Consider the following 21,825-nt stretch of genomic DNA (forward strand, 5'->3'; position numbering starts at 1 on the left):
CAGGCAAATATGACCTTGGGTAAGTACGTTATCAAAAGGTCTGCACTGGGGCAGTAATCCAGATGATAAACTGAGGCATAGTGTAGGGCTTCAACCCACAACCGTCTGACCCAGGGGTATGAGGGCTACCAACTGAGCCAACAGCTTCAGACTGGGTACCTCTTGTGTCACCGCCTTCAGTGCTCCCCCCACTACCTGGATAACGTTCTAACCAGTGCTCGGGAAAGGAGAGGGGAGAGATTGGGGTGTATAAACTATCAAGCTCAAACCTCACATGACTTTGGTACTACCCAACTAAAAGTACTCTCAATTACAGTATTTTACTAAGAAACAAAATCGACCAGTTGGGCGGAAGTGGTCTGTTTCTGTGCTGTAAATTCTATTTAATACTTCTCAACCAGCACCGACCACCTGGAGTCGTCCAGTTGGTGCTATTACAGTTTCTCACCACCAGGGCGATGACATTGCTCCTCCTTCTTGCAACAACAACGTCCAAACCATTCTCACTGCTAATGAGGCCCCATGCCAAAAGCCTCGCCTCACAAAGGAGAAATGGAGAACAGATATATACACACCGACAATTGCAGTGCACAGTATCTGATCTGTCTAATCACACATTTATGATACATACACTCCAGAAGGACAAATTATTCATCTGTTTAGCCAGGTATGCAGCAACAATCCTTCAATCATTAGAGCACTGAACCGTCAATCAACATACTGGGTACCACCTAGTTATTCCTGCATTGCATTAACTATTTAATGATATCATTACGTATTGCGAGCTCTGGCTCTACTTATAGCTTAGAACAGATTCCAGGAACCATTCAACATTCCTCTCAGATTTCAAATACAGGCACACTAGGTGAGCTGGTGCACAGCTGGTTACAGGCGTACAAGGTGAGCTGGTACACACCTTGTTACAGGCACACTAGGTGAGCTGGTGCACACCTGGTTACAGGCACACTAGGTGAGCTGGTGCACACCTGGTTACAGGCACACCAGGTGAGCTGGTACACACCTGGTTACAGGCACACTAGGTGAGCTGGTGCACACCTGGTTACAGGCACACCAGGTGAGCTGGTGCACACCTGGTTACAGGCACACCAGGTGAGCTGGTACACACCTGGTTACAGGCACACTAGGTGAGCTGGTGCACACCTGGTTACAGGCACACCAGGTGAGCTGGTACACACCTGGTTACAGGCACACTAGGTGAGCTGGTACACACCTGGTTACAGGCACACTAGGTGAGCTGGTACACACCTGGTTACAGGCACACTAGGTGAGCTGGTGCACACCTGGTTACAGGCACACCAGGTGAGCTGGTACACACCTGGTTACAGGCACACCAGGTGAGCTGGTACACACTTGGTTACAGGCACACTAGGTGAGCTGGTGCACACCTGGTTGCAGGCACACTAGGTGAGCTGGTGCACACCTGGTTACAGGCACACCAGGTCATAGAGTCATAGAGCTTTACAGCACAGAAAGAGGCCCTTCGGCCCTGGTACACACCTGGTTACAGGCACAATAGGTGAGCTGGTGCACACCTGGTTACAGGCACACTAGGTGAGCTGGTGCACACCTGGTTACAGGCACACTAGGTGAGCTGGTACACACCTGGTTACAGGTGTACTAGGTGAGCTGGTACACACCTGGTTACAGGTGTACTAGGTGAGCTGGTTCACACCTGGTTACAGGTGTACAAGGTGAGCTTATACACACCTGGTTACAGGTGTACAAGGTGAGCTGGTACACACCTGGTTACAGGTGTACAAGGTGAGCTTATATACACATGGTTACAGGTGTACAATGTGAGCTGGTACACACCTGGTGACAGGCGTACAAGGTGAGCTGGTACACACCTTGTTACAGGCGTACAAGGTGAGCTGGTACACACCTTGTTACAGGCGTACAAGGTGAGCTGGTACACACCTTGTTACAGACGTACAAGGTGATCTAGTACACACCTGGTTACAGTTGTACAAGTTGAGCTGGTACACACCTGGTTACAGGTGTACAAGGTGAGCTGGTACACACCTGGTTACAGGTGTACAAGGTGAACTGGTACACACCTGGTTACAGGTGTACAAGTTGAGCTGGTACACACCTGGTTACAGGTGTACAAGTTGAGCTGGTACACACCTGGTTACAGGTGTACAAGGTGAGCTGGTACACACCTGGTTACAGGTGTACAAGTTGAGCTGGTGCACACCTGGTTACAGGTGTACAAGTTGAGCTGGTACACACCTGGTTACAGGTGTACAAGGTGAACTGGTACACACCTGGTTACAGGTGTACAAGTTGAGCTGGTACACACCTGGTTACAGGTGTACAAGTTGAGCTGGTACACACCTGGTTACAGGTGTACAAGGTGAGCTGGTACACACCTGGTTACAGGTGTACAAGTTGAGCTGGTGCACACCTGGTTACAGGTGTACAAGTTGAGCTGGTACACACCTGGTTACAGGTGTACAAGGTGAGCTGGTGTACACCTGGTTACAGGTGTACAAGTTGAGTCGGTGCACACCTGGTTATAGGTGTACAAGTTAAGCTGGTGCACACCTGGTTACAGATGTACAAGTTGAGCTGGTACACACCTGGTTACAGGTGTACAAGGTGAGCTGGTACACACCTGGTTACAGGTGTACAAGGTGAGTCGGTGCACACCTGGTTACAGGTGTACAAGGTGAGCTGGTACACACCTGGTTACAGGTGTACAAGTTGAGCTGGTACACACCTGGTTACAGGTGTACTAGGTGAGCTGGTACACACCTGGTTATAGGTGTACAAGGTGAGCTGGTGCACACCTGGTTACAGGTGTACAAGGTGAGCTGGTACACACCTGGTTACAGGTGTACTAGGTGAGCTGGTACACACCTGGTTACAGGTGTACAAGGTGAGTCAGTACACACCTGGTTACTGGTGTACAAGGTGAGCTGGTACACACCTGGTTACAGGTGTACAAGGTGAGTCAGTACACACCTGGTTACAGGTGTACAAGGTGAGCTGGCAAAAACTGGTTATAGTTATCCCCATTTCAAGTCATACATTCTGTCTTTATTTTGATATCTCAATTATAAATTGCTTAGTTCCTTGTTTATTATAGAAACTCTGGATGCTGTAATTACGCTCTCCTACCAATGGTGGCGCTGCAGCACCTCCTCTGGACAGTGGGTGTAATTACCCAGAGGTGCTGACAGACAGTTTCTATTCTAAATGTGCTCATAGAAACTTAAGAGTGGAAAAAGTGCATGTGCGTGTAATATTTTAATACAGATTAATTGCATACTAGGCATCTGCTACAACACTAGGCAAACCCCTGCCTTGGGATTGGTATACAGGCATTTGGACATTCCACCATTTCAATGACTGACTCTATACCTGGTGACATTTTTAAAAATTCATTCACGGGAGGAGGGTGTCACTGGCCAGGCTAGCATTTATTGCTCATCCCAAGTTGGCCTGGAGAAGGTGGTAGTGAGTGAGCCATCTTCTTGAGTCCAGCGGTTTTGATATAACTGAATGGTTTGCTAGGCCATTTCAAAGGGCAGTTAAGAATTGGTGTGGGACTAGAGTCACGTCTCGATCTGACTGGGTAAGCATGGCAGTGTTCATTCCCTAAAGGACATTAGTGAACTGGTTGGGTTTTTAAACGACAGTCCAAAACACTTTTACTGATACCAAATTTAAAAAAAAAACGAATTCAAATTCTTAAACTGCTATGGTGGGATTTGAACTCACGATCTCAGGATCACTAATCCAGTAACACAACCACTATTACTGCGGCCTAAAATGCTGCTGTTTCTCACCCGGGTCTCTGTTGTAACTCGGGTACAGACAGTGATAAACTCTTCCCAGTAAAGTCAAACATAGAAGATAGGAGCAGTAGGCCATTCGGCCCCCTCGAGCCTGCTCCGCCATTCAATGCAATCATGGCTGATCATCCAAATTCAGTACCCAGTCCCTGCTTTCTCCCCATATCCCTTTAGCCTTAAGAAATATATCCAACTCCTTCTTGAATATATTTAATGAATTGGCCTCTACTGCCTTCTTTGGTAGAGAATTCCACAGGTTCACCACTCTCTGGGTGAAGAAATTCCTCCTCATTTCTGTCCTAAATGGCTTACCCCTTTATCCTTAGACAGTGACCCCTGGTTCTGGACTCCCCCGCCATCGGGAACAGCTTTCCTGCATCTAGTCTGTCCAGTCCTGTTAGAATTGCTCGCTGAGCAGGGTGGCCACTGAGAAATTAAAGAGTTTCTCAAAGATAGTTATAATTCCTCCCTCTCCCTTTCTTCCATTCTCATTACCCCCCCCCCGCCGACCCGCGCGTCCCTTTTATTTTCGGTTAGGATGGGATGGAGTGACTCAGTCGTCAGGTCAGGAAATACCCGAGCGAGCCGCTCACTCGCTGATTTCCGGCTCTGTGGCGCACTATCCCACCCAAAATATCCCAGAGTTTGTTCAAAATCCCTCACTGATTCCCCGAGTGCTCTCTCTGACTCTGGGTCCCTGCATCTAACTCTCGGGGGGGTGTAGAGGACAACCTGCTCGCCTCAATCACTGAAATTGGTGAATATTTAACCACTTGGAAATGAAAAGTTCAAAACAAAACACAAAGCCACGTTTGGGTTTCACGTTCGCCAAATAATTCGTTGGCGGTGTTTGCTTTCAGCCGGTGTCGGATCCTTTATCCCCAATGCCCCCTCGCAGTTTACCCGTTCGATGCTTAAAAGAATGAACTCGAAATAACGAGGAGATTGCGCCAAGCTAATGGGTTTAATCGACACACAATCCGAAATGTGTTAATTCGTTGCAGCTGCCCTGGGTTTGACCCAATGCGAGAATAGGAACAAATATTCAATTTGGGAGAGTTTATCGAGGGGAAAATCTCCCTGAAGAAACGCGTATTAATAATCACAATAAATAGATCAATAAAGTCGAGACAGAGCAGCTTGTGCAGATTATAATTTTACTTTACCCAGTGTTTACTGAATATTGCTGCTTGGGGGTGACAGACTGACTCCGAGTAATCAAATGCTTTATATAGAAAGACAAAATCGACCTGAAACGTTAACTCTGTTTCACTCTGCACAGATGCTGCCTGACCTGCTGAGTGTTTCCAGCATGTTCTGCTTTCAATCGAACTATTCAACAGAAAAGGCAGGACCTGCATCCAGGTCTGAGCAAGGGTCCAAACCCCAGATATTAACCTGTCTTTTCACCCTGTTGAGCTTGTTCAGCTCGTTTTGATCAAAATTGTGTGTCTTCGTCATTACTTTGGTCGGAATAGATGTGAGCCGAACTGTTCGTTATTTTGTTCTAAACGAATGTAAACTGGACGTCGCGACGTTTAAAGGTTTCGTAGGAAAATTCCTTGTGACATTTCTCAAAGGAAATTTCAATTCGAAGTCCTTTTAATTAAAATCGATATTAAACACATCAGATCCGTGCGCCCTGCCCTATGAATATTTAAATACCATAGTTCTACTTTTTTTTAGTTTCACAGGCACAACGGCCCCCAGTCGCTGGAAAGGTCACATTAACGGGGAAGAGGGGCCATCAGCTTTATTTGCAAGAGACTGCATTTCAGAAACTGAAACCCAGTGAGAAATTGAAAAAAAGTAGGAAAACCAGTCATTTGTGCTTCCAGAATTCGTTAACTCTTCATCAGTGACCTCCGAATCTGTACCGAAAAGTCCATTTATTGGAAAGGCGGGGGAAATCACACAGGAAAACAATTCTGTTTGTACTTTCTGGGAAGACTTAAGTCAGCACCAGGTTCCCTGCCAGGAAACTGGAGAGGGGAGTCACTGTTACTGACAAGTCAGGCAGTTTCGATCAGTTGCAGAGAGAGAGAGAGAAAGTCCACAGTTATGCTGGGGCAAGGAGCTTGCTGTTGTTTCTCTCTAATGTTCCTTGTTAAATTCCACCCGCCTTCTGTTCTCTGTCTGCTCAGCGAGTCTCTCTGCCTCTGTCACACGCTCGTATTGCTTTCTTACTCTCCACACCGTCCAGCTTCCTTTCTCTTTAAACAACAACTTGCATTTATATAGCACCTTTAACCCGTCCCAAGGCGCTTCACAGGAGTGATTATCAAACACAATTTCACACCGAGCCATATAAGGGGATATTAGGACAGGTGACTAAAAGCTTGGTCAAAGAGGTAGGTTTTAAGGAGCATCTTAAAGGAGGAAAGAGAGGCGGAGAGGTTTAGTGAGTGAATTCCACAGCTAGGCAGCTGAAGGCACGGCCACCAATGGTGGAGCAAAGGAAATCGGGGATGTGCAAGAGCCCAGCATTGGAGGAACGCAGAGATTTCGGAGGGCTGGAGGAGGTTACAGAGATAGGGAGGGGCGAGGCCATGGATGGATTTGAAAAGGAGGATGAGAATTTTTAAATGGAGGCGTTGCTGGCCCGGGAGCCAATGTAGGTCAGCGAGCACAGGTGATGGGTGAATGGGACTTGGTGCGAGTTAGGACACGGGGCAGTGAGCACAGGGGTGATGGGTGAATGGGACTTGGTGCGAGTTAGGACACGGGGCAGTGAGCACAGGGGTGATGGGTGAACGGGACTTGGTGTGAGTTAGGACACGGGGCAGTGAGCACAGGGGTGATGGGTGAACGGGACTTGGTGCGAGTTAGGACACGGGCAGCAGAGTTTTGGATGACCTCAAGTTTAGAGGGTGGAAGGTGTGAGGCCGGCCCGGAGAGTGTTGGAATAGTCGGGTCTAGAGGAAACGAAGGCATGGATGGGGGTGACTTTCTGTTTTTCTTTCTCAGCTTCTGAATTCCAATTTCAAACTTGTTTTTAATGACTACATATTGCCAGCACTGACTTTAGACCTGGAGCTGGGATGTGAGAAGGAGCAACGAGCAGGACCATCCCAAAATCCTAACCAGAAACTGAAAACATATTATTATTGAATTATATCAATTGTAAACAATACGTTTAATAGTTTTTCTCTCAAATGTAAAGTTCTATGGAAACCAGTCAGATTTATATCAAGTTCTGACACGATGTAGGTTGGCTATAATGCGCTCCCTATAAAAAGCATGCCTGACTTTTGCTCAGTCTCTCCACTTTTTCATCTGTGCTCAGTCTTCACAAAAAAATCCTAATTTCACCATCTTTTAGATTCCTGAATGATTTATTGCTTTATTCCCGACTATGAAGCCCTTGCTCTTGCATGTTTCAGGTGTGTAAAATTTACAGCAGAAATCAGACAGCCAATCAAAGAAAGACTTGCATTTATATAGCACCTTTCACGACTTCAGGATGTCCCAAAGCGCGTTACAGCCAATGAAGTACATTTTTGAAGTGCAGCCACTGTAGGAAATGCGGCAGTCAATTTGCACACAGTAAGATGCCCAGGACACCGAGGAGAAATCCCCTGCTCTTCTTCAAAATAGTACCATTGGATCTTTCACATCCACCCGAGAGAGCAGACGGGGCCTTGTTTTAACATCTCATCTGAAAGATGGCACCTCTGTCAGTGCAGCACTCCCTCAGTACTGCACTGGGTGTGTCAACCTGAATTATGTGCTCAAGTCCCTGCAATCTGAGCCAAGTGACTCCAGCTTCAAACAATAAGTTTAGTTCTAAACCCTTGTTGTGGGGGATATTGGGCACTGCCAGTCTTTAATGCCCTTTGCCCACTAATCTCACTGTGAAGTTCATCTCTGGGATTTCAGTCTGTCTCACAATAAAGACCTCCTCAGGCAGCAGCTAAAAGAGAAACATGTTTATCATTTAATTTCAAATATTACAATTTATCATTAGATTAAATGATTTAGCAAATTTCTAATTTACATTGGGACAGCTCAGCAGAGGTAGCAGTTTAAACATTAAATCAGTACAGACAGAAGTGACAGCAAGTTGTAACTAGAGGACTGGGGGAGGCAATCAAGGATTTAGTTTGAAGATTCTTTGAAAAGAAAACGACAGGTTTATCCCTTCTAAAGAAACCTCTTACCCGATGCATTTAAGGGGAAGCTAGATAAACACATGAGGGGGAAAGGAGTAGAAGGATATGTTGATGGGGTGAGATGAAGAGGGGTGGAAGGAGGCTCGTGTGGAGCATAAACACCGACATAGACCAGTTGGGCCGAATGGCCTGTTTCTGTGCTGTAAACGCTATCTAACTATGTAATACATGAACCTGCCCTTTCAGATACTGACAGTCTGTGTATTTCAAGCATTCAATTCTTTAAAAAAAGTGGATAATTTTGAACCTTTTTTTATGTGTGAGAAGAGACTATTTACAGGAGGTAATTATACATTTCCCAAATACCATGCTAGATGAATTAAACGGTTGGGTGAGTAATATTGGTGGTTACACACACTCTCAGCTGGTGACTGTGTGTTTAGCAAGCTCTATGGAGCTAACTGGCAGTGATAAGGGGGTGGAAAAGGAGATAAGCATCCCACACCAGCACTAAAAATAAACAGACACAAAACCAGCAGCTTCAAACCACAAGCAGACTGGGTGCAGCAAGGACGGTACCAGAACAGAGAGGTTAGAACTATTGGGAAAGATTGAACAGGCTGGAGCTCTTTTCTCTAGACTGCGGGGAGACCTAATGGAGTTCTTTAAAATTATGAAGAGGTTCGATAGGGTTGAAGTAGAGAAAATATTTCCATTAGAGTGGAATCTAGGGGTTATAAATAGAAGATGGTCACTAATAAATCCAGTAGGTAATTCAGGAGAAACTTCTTTACCCAGAGAGAATGTGGAACTTGCTGCCACAAGGAGTAGTTGAGGTGAATGGTATAGATGCACTTAAGGGGAAGCTAGATAAACACATGAGGGGGAAAGGAATAGAACGATATGCTGATTGGGTGAGATGAAGAGGGGTGGGAGTAGGCTCGTGTGGAGCATAATCAACTGCATAGACTTGTTGGGCTGAATGGCCGGTTTCTGTGCTGTAAATTCTATGTAATTATCTCCCCAAGAAACCCTGGGGGTGAATTCCCTTGGAGACTCTCCCGCTATAACTTGGACAGAGACCCCATTTACATAAATAGGGGTTCGGCTCAACTTCCGCTAAAGTCATGGCGAGAGAGCGGGACAAGCTCAGCAGAAATTCACCCATGTTGTTCCTGTTTTTTAATTTGTTCTTGGGATGTGGCCGTCACTGGTAAGGCCTGCATTTATTGCCCATCCCTAGTTGTCCCTTGAGAAGGTGGTGGTGAGCCGCCTTCTTGAACTGCTGCAGTCCGTGTGGTGAAGGCGCTCCCACAGTGCTGTTAGGTAGGGAGTTCCAGGATTTTGACCCAGCGACAATGAAAGAATGGCTGGTACATGTCCAAGTTAGGATGGTGTGTGACTTGGAGGTGATGGTGTTCTCATGGCGTTGATCCTTTTGTCCTTCAAGGTGGTGCAGTTTCTGAGTCTGTCTGGTGCTGTTCCAGTAACCTTGGCGAGTTGCTGCAGTGCATCCTATAGATGGTACACACTGCAGCCATGGTACGCCAGTGATGGAGCGGGCAGATGTTGAATTTATGTTTTCACAATAGAGACCCAATTATTTTTTTGACTCGCTATATTGAAACTGAGTTTTATTACATTGGGATAAGATTGCTACAAGCCAGTGTTTGTGAAAGAAATTTGCCTTTATATAGCACTTAATTGAGTCTCAGAGAAACATCTCAAAGGGCTTCACACACAATGAATGTCTTTGAAGTGCCATTACCGTTGTTATGTATGGAGAAACATTTATGCGCACAGCACAATCCTGCTGTCTGGTACAGATAGCTGCTGTATGGGTCCAAACTAGGTAGGACCTTGTACACTCTTCTTCTTAGGCAGACACACTGCGCATCTGGAACTCCAATTGTCCTACCCAGGGGAGAGTTCTGAGCATGCGTGGTGCCAACAGTTAAAATCTAAATGTTTAGTGAGCATGGAAGGGGGCAGGGGATAATCCCCACTCTCCAAATATTTCAATTGACAGACACCATCCCATCCCGAGGAGTTTGGATTTACACTCAATCCATGTCAAATGGAATTAGCTTGAGATAGCCCTGTGAACCCTCAACGATTCTCTTTCCAGAGTCAGATCAGGCCCTGGATTGGAACTGGTCTGCGAGGTTACTGTTGGCTCAGTGATACAGGTACTAAACTTGGAGTACAAACACACCCACAAGCAGCAGTAAGATGACTAACCAGTTAAGCTGTTTTAATGGTGTTGGCTGAAAGGAGGACTTTTAGCCAGGACTCTAGAATTCCCCATCTCTTCATCAAACCTCTCCCCTGCAGGGCAGCATCTCCAACCCCCAGTAAGGTGATCTACTTTTCTGGATTGTCCTGGAGTCTCCAGGAATTAAAGATTAATCTCCCTCTTGAGTCAGTGCAAGCCTCACTCCAGATACTTCAGCACATAATCTAGCTTGACACTCCCAGTGTGGTACTGAGGGAGCGCTGCACTGTCAAAGGTGCCATCTTTCAGATGAGATGCTAAACCAGATGCCCTCAGGTGGATGTAAAAGATCCCAAAGCAGCAATGTTCTTGTTACGCTGCCCAGCCGCGTAGTGCTCCAGGGAGCCCGTGCAGCCGACTTTACAATGCAAAAACGTGCATGCGTGGTATTTTAACTGGCCCACGCAGCAACTTAAAGGGGCCACGTGGCGCCAAAAATAGTAACGGGGAACATTGCATGGCACTATATTGAAGAAGAGCAGGGAAGTTCTCCCCGGTGCCCTGGCCAATATTTATCCCTCAACCCATATCACTAAAACAAATTATTTGGCCATTATAACATTGCTGTTTGCGGGAACTTGCTGTGCACAAATTGGCTGCTACATTTCCTACACAACAATAGTGACTACACTTCAAAAAAGTAGTTCATTGGCTGTAAAGCACTTTAGGACATCCTGAGGTTGTGAAAGGTGCTATAGAAATGCAAGTCTTTCTGTTTTTCTTTTCCTGTACACTGCTGCAAGCAACCCTGGAGAAACATCTCAGAAGTGTTAAAATAATTGAAGCAGGTGTTGCTGGCATGGTTGGCATTTATTGCCTATCCCTGATTAACCTTCAGAAGGTAGTGTTGTGATTTCATTTTCTTTGAAAACTTTTGTTTACTCGTTATAAAAATATCAGAGATGGAGGGGGTAAAGGCCGTTTGACTGACAGTCAGGAAGCATCCAATCAGGTATCGAAGAGTCTGTTCCCTTTCCAATTGGCCATGGGAAGGCAGGGCACTGTGAGGGTGGCAGTCGGGTGACCAATAGTGGGAGCGTGGCGGAGGGGTGGTTGGAGGCTGAAGGTCATGTGATGAAACCTCCAGCTATACATCCAACCAGAGTTGGCGACACTAAGCTGGACTGGTGCGCTGGATTATGAACTCAAGTGGTGGTTGGTGGGGGTTTGTACCCACATCTCCCTGACCCAAAGGGCAGAGCCAGGCAGAGGTGCTACAACCAGCCATTTTCAATTCAGCTCATGACTGAAACCTGTAATGACTGGGCTCAGCCACGGGTTTGGATGGGAATGGCTGTAAACATACGTGTGCAGAGATGCCCAAAAAATATTCCTGCAGTGACATGCCTGGGATGCATATTCTGGGTCCTGCTGAAACTATCTTTTACATAGAATTAACAGCACCGAAACAGGCCATTCAGCCCAACTGGCCTATGCTGGTGTTTATGTTCCACAGGGTGAGATAAAGAGGCTCCTGTCACCATATCCATCTATTCCTTTCTGCTTCATGTGCTTATCTAGCTTCCCCTTAAATGCACCTATGCTATTCACCTCAACAACTCCCTGTGGTAAAAATGTCCACATTCTCACCACTCTCTTAGTATAGAAGTTTTTCCTGAATTCCTTGTTGTGACTATCTTATAGTTATGGCCCCTAGATTTGGACTCCCCACAAGTGGAAACATCTTCTCTACAGCCACCCTATCGCATCCCTTCATAATTTTAAAGACCTCTATAAGGTCACCTCTCAGCCTTCTCTTTTCATAGAATCATAGAATGATACAGCACAGAAGGAGGCCATTCAGCCCATTGTGCCTGTGCCGGCTCTTCAGTGGAGCGATTCAATTAGTCCCCCTCCCCCACTCTTTTCTCATAAGCCCTGTAATTTTTTTTCCTTCAAGTATTTATCCAATTTTCTTTGAAAGCTATTATTGAATCTGCTTCCACCGCCCTTTCAGGCAGCACATTCCAGATCATAACAACTCGCTGTGTAAAAAAAAAATGTTTTCCATGTTGCCTCTGGTTCTTTTGCCAATCACCTTAAATATATATCCTCTGGTTACTGACCCTTCTGCCACTGGGAAGAGTTTCTTCTTACTCCATCAAAACCCTTCATGATTTGGAATATCACCGAGAAGGAAAGCGCCCCAGTCTGTTCAATGTGCAAATTGAAACTAACTGCAATCAGATAGCTGGGGAGAGTGGCTGTGCCGGGATTTTGCCCCAGGGTTTGGCCAGTTTCGTGCTGAGGGCGTTGCGCCACCTTGACCAAGATACCTGAAATTGGGCTGGACTTGCGCCTGAGTCACTGCCGCTGAGGCAGTCAGGAGGAGCGAGGGTTCTCCCTTACAATCTAAACACACCACGCTCCTTTTGTTTTGGGAGATCTGACGAAACGAAAACAGGTTTCTAACTGCGCTTTATTATTTACCCACCCACGGCTGCCTGGCCTGTTTGTATTTAGACTCCTTTACATGCCTGTTAGAATTTAAAGGCAGTCAACATACACACACTCTGAGCTCCTGTCCAGGAAGCCCCGCATCCAGCCCGAAACTTGAGGTACGTTTAAAATTACCTTTTTATCCCCAATTTTAGCAATTCTGTAAATAGACCATAAGATGCAATTAAAAAAAATATATACTTAAATGAATGGATTATAATTTAAATCCTAAATTTTTAAGCACAATTCCAACACGTGTCGCTAAAAAGTTTAATCTGGGTCAATGAATGTCGCAGATTGATAATCTTCCTTTAAGTGACCTGTTGTTTTGTATGTAAATATCTTTTAATGTGTAGTAATTGTCTGGATCTGATGTTTTTAAAATATATTATTTTTCCTAATTGAGACACAAGCCATAGTTCCCCGTATTTTGAGTTCTATTATTAGTGGGAACCTGATTTGCTAATTCTCTGTTTTAATAGTAGGAAACACTTCTTTAAAAAAAAACATCTTTTCGGTTGCCGCGGTGTCCCTCCGCCCGCCGACCCAGCAGCCAGCGTTACCGGCACCGTCGCGAAACTTAACGGAAATGAGAGAATAACTAGGGTTTTCATTTTTTAAAAAGGCCAGCTGTTTAGAAATGATTGAAAACTTAAAAAGGAAAATTCCCCAACACTGGAAAGCTGAGATTAAATACAGAAAATACTGGCAGTTCAGCAAATCCTTCAGTGACGGGGGCGGGGTTAATGATTCAGGAAAGATCTCCCGCAGAGCGGGGAGTGTGGTGAAGGGTTTCTCTAACCTCATACACTGTCATTTGAACGTTTTGGGGAATTTTTTTTTGATCGTTCTTATCCTTCCCAGCAACCTGACTTTTCATTTAAATTATCTCCAGCCACGCAGCCCGTGGTGGTGAGTGCGCCATCTCATTCAGATTTAGTCATTCACCTGTTTAAAGATATTGCGATATGATTACACCACTGTGATTTTGGTTTCCGTCATAAGTCACCCTGTGCCTTCTGTTAAACATTAAGAATAATTGCAGACACCCTCTTCCCAGTTGTTTTCTTCTGTGAAATGGTAGATGATCTGTCACATGGTTCATGGTAGATGGTGTTTTGTGTTAATCAGGATGGGAGTGTAATGTACAATGTATGTTGCTGCTGTTAAAGCTGCTGATTTCTTTCACATGCCCCTGTTCCTTTCAGAGCACAATGTCAACTTGTGAATAGCCACATCTTGAGGTTAACTACTGTTGGTGAGGGAAAAATTGCTTGTAATTGCTTAAAAATGGTGCCAAACAATGACAACTTTACAACAAGACTTTGAAATAGCAGATGTATTAAGTATTTCTATTTATTTATACAATGAATATCTCCAACCTTAAATCTCTTTCCTTCGAGAAAATTTCACTTACTGATCCACCTTCCGACCGACTCGCACGTCCTCTAACTTACTGTGAGCAAAGCTGTGTTTTGCTATAAAACACACTTTACCTCATAATGTTGGCGGTGCTGTCCTTTGATGAGATGTTAAACCAAGCCTGCCTGTTCCAATGGTTCAGGTCGATATTAAAGATCCTGTGGCTCTATTTGAAGGAGAGTAACAAGCTCTTGCATTGTCCTGGCACACATTCCTCCCTCGACCAACACAGATCAATTGATCACTCATCATATTGCTCTTTGTGGGATGTTGCTCTTTTGGTGTGATCAATAAACTAACACTGTAACTTAACAAAAATCAAATGAAACTTAACAAATTAAATGACAATTTGGTTGCCGGGGGTGATGATGCACTCCAGTCCCTGCGGTGCCCACTGGTCACAGAAGGCCTCGAGCGTGCTGGTGGACACCGCGTGCTCCATCTCCAGGGCCACCCGGGTGCGAACGTGGCTGTGGAAGAGAGGCAGGCAGTCAGGCCGAACGACCGCCCGCTGCCTAGGGGCTGCAACCTCTCACAATCCATATAAACATGGAGCACGGACTCCCAGGCCACCTGTTTGTGGGATGTTGCTGTGTGCAAAACGGCTCCTGATTTGCCTAGATACCGGCCACTGCAGTTCAAAGTAATTTTTTGTGTGTGAAACTTTTTGAGATGTTTTTGAGAGACGTGATCCGGTGCTTTATAAACACAAGTCTGTCCTTTATAGCTGATACAGATGGGGCTGTGAATTTCAGTTACAACATCAGTATTAAACCCTGTGCAGACTGCATCATTTACAATGTTTTAATTTCAGAAACCTAAGTGAAGAGCCCAGGCCCATAGTGCAGGACACTAAGAGTGAAAAGAGTCATAGGCAAGATTGGATAAAGCAGCAAATGGGAACTAAGTGTCGCCTCACTTAAAAATCAGTAGACTTGTTAAAGCAAGTTACAATTAAAGCAGGTAAATAGTTTTGTGGTTTTGTGATCCTGGGAAAGGATGAGTTTGAGCAGGAGACTATAATCTGGAGTAAAGAAAGAAAACATTAGCTTTTCTATTGCACCTTTAATGAGCTCAGGATGTACCAAAGTGCTTCTCGACTAATTAAGTACTTTTGAAGTTTAGTTACTCTTATAGGGAAAAAACGCAGCAGCCAATTTGCGCACAGCAAACTCCCACAAACAGCAATGTGACAAATGACCAGATAAACTGTTTATTAGGGCAGACAGGACCTCAGTTTAATGTCTCATTTGAGTAGAAGACTATAGTCTGGTCTCTATTGTAGAATAGGAGACTATAATCCGGAATACATTGGTGCTCTGTTTGTGTACCTCACCTGCCATCTGAGATTAACATTCCCACTTTCTTTGATCCATTCTTGGATTAACTAACATGAGAAATTGAAAAGTTAAAAAATGTTTCAATGCAAATACTGTCGTTTAGAAATTAGACTTCTGGGTGTATGGCTGGGCGTACTGAATTCCCCTAACTGCTATTTTAACAGAAACATCAAAATAAATGGATTGGGTGACCAGTTTAAATTCTGGCTGGGGATTTTAGTACCAGTATACATTGTGTACAATAGAATTTCCAGGTTCAGAATCTTAGAATGTTCCAGCACATCAACAGGCCATTGAGCCCATCAAGTCTGTGCTGGTATTTTTCTCCACATGAACCACCCTGTCTAATCCCACTCTCCTCACTCCCCATAGCCTTTAATATCCCACTGAGTATGGTATCATAAGATTTAGATTAGCTATGGAAAAGGACAAGGAGCAATCTAGAGTAAAAATACATAATTGGAGGAGGGCCAATTTCAGTGGGTTGTGCACGGATCTGGCCTGGGTAAATTGGAATCAAAGATTGGCAGGCAAAACTGCAATCGAACAATGGGCTGCCTTTAAAGAGGAGATGGTTCGGGTACAGTCGAGGTACATTCCCACGCGGGGGAACGGTAGGGCAACCAAAGCCAGAGTTCCATGGATGACGAAAGAGGTAGCGAGTAAGATGAAGCAGAAAAAGGGGGCATATGACAGATGTCAGGTTGAGAATACAAGTGAGAACCAGGCTGAATATAGAAAGTTCAGAGGGGAAGTGAAAAAGGAAGTAAGAGGGGAAAAGAGAAAGTATGAGATTAGACTGGCAGCTATCATAAAAGGGAATCCAAAAGTCTTCTATAGGCATATAAATAATTAATGGGTAGTAAGAGGAGGGGTGGGGTCACTTAGGGACCAAGAAGGAGACCTTGGATGCAGAGGGCATGGCTGAGGTACTAAATGAGTACTTTGCATCAGTCTTTACCAAGGAAGAAGATGCTTCCAAAGTCATAAAGAAAGAGGAGGTAGTTGAGATACTGGGTGGGCTAAAAATTGATAGAGGAGGTACTAGAAAGTCTGGCTGTACTTAAAGTAGATAAGTCAGCAGGACTGGATGGGATGCATGCTAGGATGCTGGGGGAAGTAAAGGTGGAAATTACAGAGGTACTGGCCATAATTTTTCAATCCTCCTTAGATATGGGGGTGGTGTCAGAGGACTGGAGAATTACAAATGTTACACCCTTGTTCAAAAAAGGGTGTAAGGATAAGAACATAAGAAATAAGAGCAGGAGTAGACCATATGGCCCCTCGAGCCTGCTCCACCATTCAATAAGATCATGGCTGATCATCGACCTCAACTCCACTTTCCCGCCCGATCTCCATATCCCTTGATTCCCCTAGAGTCCAAAAATCTATCTATCTCAGCCTTGAATATACTCAACGACTCAGCATTCACAGCCCTCTGGGGCAGATAATTCCAAAGATTCACAACCCTCTGAGTGAAGAAATTTCTCCTCATCTCAGTCTTAAATGGCCGACCCCTTATCCTGAGACTATGCCCCCTAGTTCTAGACACACCAGCCAGGGGAAACAACCTCTCAGCATCTACCCTGTCAATCCCCTTCAGAATCTTGTATGTTTCAATGAGATCACCTCTCATTCTTCTAAACTCCAGAGAGTATCGGCCCATTCTACACAATCTCTCATCATAGGACAGCCCTCTCATCCCAGGAATCAATCTAGTGAACCTTTGTTGCACCGCCTCCAAGGCAAGTATATCCTTCCTTAGGTAAGGAGACCAAAACTGTGCACAGTACTCCAGGTGTGGTCTCACCAAGGCCCTGTACAATTGTAGCAAGACTTCATTACTCTTATACTCCAACCCCTTGCAATAAAGGCCAACATGCCATTTGCCTTCCTTATTGCTTGCTGTACCTATATGCTAGCTTTCTGTGTTTCGTGCACGTGGACACCCAAATCTCTCTCAACACCAACATTTGAAAGTTTCTCACCATTTAAAAAATAATTCTGTTTTTCTATTCTTCCTACCAAAGTGAATAACCTCACATTTCCCCACATTATACACCATCTGCCACCTTGCTGCCCACTCACTTAGTCTATCTATATCCCTTTGCAGACTCTTTATATTCTCCTCACAGCTTACTGCCCCACCTAGCTTTGTATCATCAGCAAACTTGGATACATTACACTCGGTCCCGTCATCTAGGTCATTAGTATAGATTGTAAATAGCTGAGGCCCCAAAACTGATCCTTGCAGCACCCCACTAGTTACAGCCTGCCAACCTGAAAAAGATCCATTTATCCCTACTCTGTTTTCTGTCCCAGCAACTACAGGCCAGTCAGTTTAACCTTGGTAGTGAGGAAGCTTTTAGAAACGATAATCTGGGACAAAATTAACAGTCACTTGGACAAGTATGGATTACTTAAGGAAAGCCAGCACGGATTTGTTAAAGGCAAATCGTGTTTAACGAACTTGATTGAGTTTTTTGATGAAATAACAGAGGGGGTTGATGAGGGTGATGTGGTGTACATGGACTTCCAAAAGGCGTTTGATAAAGTGCCAGATAGTAGGCTTGCCAGCAAAATTGAAGCCTGTGGAATAAAAGGGACAGTGGCAGCATGGATACGAAATTGGGTAAGTGACAGGAAACAGAACGGTTGTTTTTTGGACTGGAGGAAGGCATACAGTGGTGTTCCCCAGGGGTCAGTACTAGGACCACTGCTTTTATTGATATATATTAATGACTTGGACTTGGGTGTACAGGGCACAATTTCAAAATTTGCAGATGACACAAAACTTGGAAGTATAGTGAACAGTGAGGAGGACAGTGATAGACCTTAAGAAGACATAGACAAGCTGGTGGAATGGGAGGACACGTGGCAGATGAAATTTAACACAGAAAAGTGTGAATTGATACATTTTGGTAGGAAGAACGAGGAGAGGCAATATAAACTAAAGGGTACAATTCTAAAGGGGGTGCAGGAACAGAGAGACCTGGAGGTATATGTGCACAAATTGTTGAAGGTGGCAGGGCAGGATGCGAAAGCCGTTAAAATGCATACGGGATCCTAGGCTTTATAAATAGAGGTATAGAGTACAAAAGCAAGGAAGTTATGATGATCCTTTATAAAACACTGGTTCGGCCTCAACTGGAGTATTTGTCCAATTCTGGGCACCGCACTTTAGGAAGGATGTGAAGGCCTTATAGAGGGTGCAGAAAAGATTTACAAGAATGGTTCCAGGGATGAGGGACTTCAGTTACGTGGATAGACTGGAGAAGCTGGGGTTGTTCTCCTTAGAGCAGAAAAGGTTGAGAGGAGATTTGATAGAGGTGTTCAAAATTGAAACTGTTCCCATTGGCAGAAGGGTCGCGAACCAGAGGACACAGATTGAAGGTGATTGGCAGAAGAACCTAAGGCGACATGAGGAAAGCGAGTGGTTAGGATCTGGAATGCACTGCCTGAAAGGGTAGTGGAGGCAGACTCATTCGTGGCTTTCAAAAGGGAATTGGTAAGTACCTGAAGGAAAAAAATTTGCAGGGCTACGGGAAGGGGGCGGGGGAGTGGGACTAGCTGAGGTGCTCTTGCAGAGAGCTGGCATGGGCTCGATGGGCCAAATGGCCTCCTTCAGTGCTGTAACGATTCTATGAGTCTCCTGCTCACTCCCCAAAATTCCATGAGTCTAATCCCGCTCTCCCGCTCACTCCCCAAAATTCCACAAGTCTAATCCCACTCTCCCGCTCACTCCCCAAAATTCCACGAGTCTAATCCCACTCTCCCGCTCACTCCCCATACCTTCAACATTCCTATTTTTCAAGCAGCAATCTGATCCCCTTTGTAAATAATTTATCGACTCTTTATAGCTTCAACAACAGTTTATGACAGAGAATTTCACATTCTAGCCACCCTCTGTGTTAAATAAATCTCTTCTAACCTGTTTCATTCCTTTTTGTGATTTTTGCCCTCTTGGTACTGTCACACCAACTGCTGGAAGCAATCTATCACTATTTACCCTATCACAACCTGAGGACCTCTATCAGGTCCTCCCTTAACCTTCTCAGATCTTGTGAAAAGAGCCTTAACTTATAAAGTTTCTCTTCCCAAGTAACTTCCAGTGAATCTACACTGCACCTGTTCCATTGCTTGGATATTCTTCCTATAATCGGATGTCTAAAACTGCAAACAACACCCTAACTGCGGTCCATTTAAGATCATCGAAAGATAAACCATAGCCCTACACAGCAAGAGAGTGGAGTTAAGACCTGTTACAGTAATTATGTCATCAGAATATGTGTTGATCATTTCTCTAGAAAAGAGAAGACTGAGGGGTGACCTGATAGAGGTCTTTAAAGATTATGAAAGGGTTTGATGGGTAGACGTAGAGAAGATGTTTCCACTTGTGGGTGAGATCAGAACTAGGGGCCATAAATATAAGATAATCACTAATAAATCCAGTAGAGAATTCAGGACTTCTTCACACAGAGCGTGGTGAGAATGTGGAACTCGCTACCACAAAGTTTGGTTGAGGTGAATAGAATAGATACATTTAAGGGGAATCTAAATAAACACATGAGGGAGAAAGGAATAGAAGGATACGTTGATGCGGTTAGATGATGAAGGGTGGGGAGGAGGCTCGTGTGGAGCATAAACACAGGGATGGACTGATTGACCTGTTTCTGTTCTGGAAATATTTGTAATATTTTGTAACTTTGTAATAATAAAGGACCAATATTGGGCAGATTTTAAAATGCAAATTTAAAAAAATTATAATCCGTCCAGTGATGGTTATTTAGTTGAAGTTTAAACAAGTGGTTGGTTATACTGTGGCTGGTGTGAAGTTCCAGTTCCTCGAGATAGTCTCTCACCTCAGTAAACTTCGAATCAGCCTCAGGTTGGTGACCTCAGTTATACAGTGCTTGGTGAATTGATGCAACAGGAAAATTGCGCTGCAGTATGATTGGCCCATTTGCTCATTAACTATTGGCAGTCCGGAGTAAAACAGCAACTGTATCTGTTAAAAATAAGAACTGTACCTGTCCAGTATTTTAATAAGCAATTGCTGTTTTTACAAATGTTATCAGGAGATGTGGTTTTTGAGAGCAGGTTCAATGATGTGTAGGTGCTCCCTTAGATTACTGCCTGCTCACTGGCAGCAAGCAGCTCTGATTTTGGAGGATGTCAAAGAAAGAAAAAAAAAGAACTTGCATCTTTCACAACCTCAGGACATCTCAAAGTGCTTTACAGCAAAAAAAAGTCCTTTTGAAGTGTAGTCACTGTTGTGATGTAGGAAACGCAGCAGCCAATTTGCACACAGCAAGGTCCCACAAACAGCAATTTGATAAAGAGCAGATAATCTGTTTTTAATGATGTTGGTTGAGGGATAAATATTGGCCAGGACACTGGGGAGAACTCCCCTGCTCTTCTTCAAAAATAGTGCCATGGGATCTTTTACGTTCACCTGAGAGGGCAGAAGGGACTTCGGTTTAATGTCTCATCTGAAAGAGGGCACCTCCGACAGTGCAGCACTCCCTCAGTACTGCACTGGTGGTGTCAGCCTGAATTATGTGCTTGAGTCTCTGGAGTGGGACTTGAACCTACTGACTCTGAGGCAAGAGTGCTACCCACTGAAACATGGCTGATAATAAAAAAACATAATTTATTAAATGACAAAAATTACAAATACTCGTTTCCTAGATTCCATTTGATTATAATCTACAGAAAATGCTGGAAGCACTCAACAGGCCAGGCAGCATCCATGGAGAGAGAAAACAGAGTTACCGTTTCAGGTCGGGAACCCTTCATCAGAACTGGAAAAGGCTAGAGATGTAACAGATTTGAAGCAGGTGCTCGAGGAACAGCACCTCATCTTTCGATCAGGCACTTTACAGCCTTATGGACTCAACATTGAATTCAACAATTTCAGACCATAACCCCTGCCCCCATTTTTCAGGCTGTTTATGATTCTGCCATCCCCATTTGCAACATTTAATCTCTCCTGCCCCCCTCCCCTCCCACTTTCCCAGCCTCTGCACCTGCTTAATATCTGTTACATTTCCAGCTTTTTCCAGTTCTGATGAAGGGTCCCAGACCTGAAACGTTAACTCTGTTTCTCTCTCCACGGATGCTGCCTGGCCTGCTGAGTGCTTCCAGCATTTTCTGTTGTTATTTCAGATTTCCAGCATCCACAGTGTTTTGCTATTAATTATAATCTACAGCAGATTTTGAAGTTGAATTGATTGTCAACAAAACTTGGCCTCTGGGGCTGGGCCCCAATGAAGGTGATATACCGAGCCCCCCAAATTCCTCTCGATTGGGCCGGATTGTCGCCTCCTTATTCAGATTTTGTTTGGATGGATGAGATTGGCATTGAAGATTCTTTCGATTAGTCTCTTGCCACCATACACACCAGCATCATCCGC

The 21,825-nt window shown here is 44.6% G+C and overlaps 1 protein-coding gene across 1 annotated transcript in view; it reads left to right on the forward strand.

Annotated features, from left to right (window-relative positions):
- Positions 1-12,387: 12,387 nt before the first annotated feature.
- LOC147103293 (PR domain zinc finger protein 1-like) overlaps positions 12,388-21,825 on the forward strand; it is a 165,457-nt gene continuing 156,019 nt past the window's right edge. Inside the window, exon 1 of the mRNA XM_085962757.1 lies at positions 12,388-12,766. The gene's annotated coding sequence lies outside the window, so the exon portion shown is untranslated. The remainder of the gene's footprint in view (positions 12,767-21,825) is intronic.

This window comes from Somniosus microcephalus, chromosome 20 (assembly GCF_052327205.1).
Source record: "Somniosus microcephalus isolate GS21.2 chromosome 20, FLI_Smic_1.0, whole genome shotgun sequence".
NCBI lineage: Eukaryota > Metazoa > Chordata > Chondrichthyes > Squaliformes > Somniosidae > Somniosus > Somniosus microcephalus.